We start from the raw sequence: 4,128 nt of genomic DNA, 5'->3' as shown, positions 1-4,128 counted from the left end.
AAGTCTAATCGAATAAATTATGTTAAATGAAAGACTACAAATTTTAAACACGTTGAAAATACAAATTCAAATACATTGTGACAAGAACAGCACATTGTATTTTAAATGCATGTGTTTTAAACAGAATTTAGATTTCAATATAGCTGAAATAAAAACAGGTCAAATGATAACGAAGAGGTCCTGTGAAGAGTCCAATGCCAACTGCAGTGATCCAGATGTCCTCTGGGAAGACAGAATACTTCTCCACCCCAGGACTATTGTTACTGCAGAAGTCCTCTGCAAAAAAAGATCTCCATCTATGGTATCCTCAGATTTAATCCCCACAAGTCCTGTTAAAACCACAAGACACGTCACTTCTTAACCTCACCCGCTGTGGTTATGTCACTGTAGGGCAGTGTGCATGGTATGAAGAAAGGGGACACAAGAAGTAAGCTGTTAGAGACGCTGGATAAGGGCAGCGGACATCCCAGCTCACTTACTGCCTATTTTCCACACCCTCCTTCCCCTCAGTAATCTATGGCCTAGAATTTAGACAATGAGCAAGAGATACCAGATTTGAAATATTTCCTTGTTGTTAGGTCATTATCTAAAAACTTATGTAAGCAGTAGCAGCTATGTACATTTCTACACGATTGGTAGGGTATCTAGCTAAGAACACCACTTTCTTATCTGTCGGCCTAATTTCTAATTCACCAGATCACATCAGCCCATGAACACACACCCAAAGGGAAGTGGATGATGGAAGTGATAAAGTGACTTGGTGTATGGGTTTAAACAGGTTAGTCAGTATGTCTGTTCTGCCTCAGATTTAATTTTTAATCTACACTTATTTTCTCCTTTTAAAGACAAATCTGTGTCTTGAGTTGCAACTGATATCTGCTGGAGATTGCAGGTTCAAGAATAACTAATAACAATATCTGACACCAATGGGCATTTGACCATGCCACATACAACTCTAAGCACTTGGCAGGTAGTGCTTCACTAAGCATCACAAGAATGCTATGAGGTGGGTAATATTGTTATCTCCGTCTTACAGATGAGGAAACCGAGGCCTAAAGGGCTAAAGTAACCAGCTAGCAAACACGGGTATAGGACTGGCTCCAGAGAATGCATTATTAATCTGTGTGGCCTTTTGCTTCCTTAATACAGTTTGCACCCACGGGTGACCCAGTGGACTGTGTGAAACATCAGTACTCTCTAAGCCATGAAGACTTTCCTAATTATTAATAATAAGGAGACTAGTTTATCAAAGGAACAGCATGGGACATAGTGAGGCACAAACTAAGACCTAACCAAATGTGAGCTGAACAAGAGAATAGCTGCTAAACCACAGCCTCTACTGATGTGCAAAAATCATTGGTTATTTGTCTGACAATCATTGGCGTACAAATGGAGCTGATATGTACTTAAACATTTTGCCCTCCAGTAGAACAGGTTAAATGCCCTCTTTGGAATTTAGTTCACAGGGATTTGTTTCTCAAATCTATACCAACCGGAGGTTTACTACCTCTGTAAGATTTGTGAGGAGCTTGAGAGAGATAATTGGAGAGTGAGAGCTCAGTGTATAGGCAATCCCCGAGTTACAAACATCTGACTTAACTTACATACTACGTTCATTAACAGAGGCTGATACAGATCATAGGTAAATATAACCATTCCAACTTACATATACATTCAACTTAAGAACAAACCTACAGAATCTATCTTGTTCATAACCTGGGCACTGCCTGTCTCTGCTTTCTGCCTGTGTTCAAGTCCCAAATGTGGGTCTTTCCTACTGGTGATGTGCTTGGCTCTAAGTGAAGCCCACTGGGGCCTCGAATTTCACTCCCTAGCACCCTTTGACCTTGCACGTGACAGAACGCAAGTCTACCCTTGCCAGCAACAGGTGCAGCGTGGGGAGAAACACCATTCCACAGATAACAGGCATGCATATGTCTGGTGGATTTAATTAGACACAGTGCCCGTTAACAATTTCTACAGATGTTCACATCAAATCAGCTGAGCTAATTTTCTCACACTCTTCTGTTTGACCTATTTTCTCTTTCCCAAGTGTATCTACTCTCTCCTTAATCTGATGACACCTACATGCAAGCAAGTTTCCTTCTGCTCCTAGAATCCAGATACTTGATACATCATGTGATATTGGAGAGATTCAACTGCAAGTCAATGTTCCATCTTCATTATGAAATGCATAGGATTCATGGTTAAGGGACTTTCTGGAGGGTGGAGAAATAGTGGCTGTGTCTAACTCAGAGCTCCAATCTCTGACACAGAGAATGAGCAGACTGAGTTCTCTGGGACCACTGGCCCACCCAATCAAATAATTAGAGAGAACAGTGGCTGAATTTAACTGTCCTGCAGAAATGCTTTGCTAAATCAAGTGCCTGTGGTTCCAGAAGCAAAGGCTTTTTTTTTCTGCAATGTATTTGCCAAGAGGTTCTTAGAGTATGTCTGCAGAGATAAATGTGCTGGATTTAAAAAACAAACAAAAAGCATTTTGCAACAGAGCAAAGGGAAGAGTGCCTGTCTCATTCCCATCCCTCACTAGTTGGGTCATCTTGGCAAGTCACTTCACCTCTCTTGACCTTCGCTTCTTTATTCATAAAACAATAGAGTATAAGGTTTGATTTTTAATATTCCATCTAACTCAAAAGTTCTGGTTTTGTTTTTATTTTTAATATAGCTAAATTGCATTGTTTCTCTCTGTCCTACAAACTTGACTGATGGCCATGTAACACTAGAACATTTTGCCTGCTTATTTATATGCTAGCTTGTCACTTTCATGTTACAATTATTCTCAAGATGATATGTTTTCTAGTCACTATTAAGTTATCAGTGCCTCAAATTTAGATCACTCCTAGACCCAACTCATGATCCCATTCCCCATAAATTGTCTAGGGTCACCCATGACAACCAGACTTCACATTTCAAGCTGAGGGCTGGATTCAGTAGCTAGATTGACAGAAGCAACACATTGACAGGACAAATGTGTCTTTATTTTGTACGAATAAATGTGCACATTGCCTGGAGTCTGGTAAATGGATTCTCAAAGTCCCACGGAAATCATCAGATTTAGAAGAGTGAATATGTATTAAATGAGCCCATGTAGATAGATTACCACTACCACTACGGCAATAGTATTTGCACAGTTGAAGAGACTGATATGGGCAACTTCCATGTCAAGTTCCAGGGCATAAACAAAGTGATTTGATAAAAGAGAATAAAAATTATTAAAACCATGCAGCTCTAAAATGTCTGTCATATACACAACATTGTTGGTGAAGAGATATATAAGGGAATCCAATTTTCCTTTATACATATTATCCACTGCTGACGACCAGAAGGATTAAAGAACGGTGATTTATATTAACATTCATTTCTCTAACCATTTGATTTTTTGAAATAGTTTACTTTGTATGGTAATTTTCAAGTTTTTAGAACTAGAAATTGAAACTAGCCTTCATAGGAAGTGCCTTTCATCCCGGAAGGCTTCCTTTTTAAGGCAGAAATGGCATGTGGATTTCCACAGACACCCCAGTGAGTAGCAGATCTAAGCCATTGCCCCTGTTAGGAGACAAGTGTTTGCTCTCATAGAAAGAGACACATTCTTTTTTCTGTCTTTTATAAATAAGCTCATAAGGGCAGAGTTATCTGTGCATCACCTAGTGGGCTGATTATTACCATTTTTACTAACTATATATAGTAATTCTTTCTATGTATTTAAACATATCTAACATATCTAGTAAAAATCTCCAACTGTATGTTCTCAAGTACAACGTACTATCACACATCTTTAGGGATTAATATCCACACGAGCAAATTGTGCAATAATGTAAACACCACCATTTATGCAAAAATCTGTTTTCTCCCCTATTTGTCATGGAAATTTGTTTTAAATGTATATTCTGCCTTTCTGCCTTCTTAAATAGAGGCTATTAGACATAGTGATATTATTTCAGCTTGTCCTGGTGACTTGAGCTTTTCCCTAGGAAAGTATATTTTTTAATGCAGGGTTATGATTCTGCTCTTAATTCCTCTTCTTTCTTCCTTGCCCCCACTTCTTTCTAATGGAATGCCCGTTGTCATATCCCCTGCCTGTTAATAGTTCTTCTTACTTCTCAAGTT

Source organism: Nycticebus coucang, chromosome 5 (assembly GCF_027406575.1).
Source record: "Nycticebus coucang isolate mNycCou1 chromosome 5, mNycCou1.pri, whole genome shotgun sequence".
Lineage (NCBI taxonomy): Eukaryota > Metazoa > Chordata > Mammalia > Primates > Lorisidae > Nycticebus > Nycticebus coucang.
The sequence above is the reverse complement of the archived record's forward strand: the minus strand, read 5'-3'. Positions refer to the sequence as shown.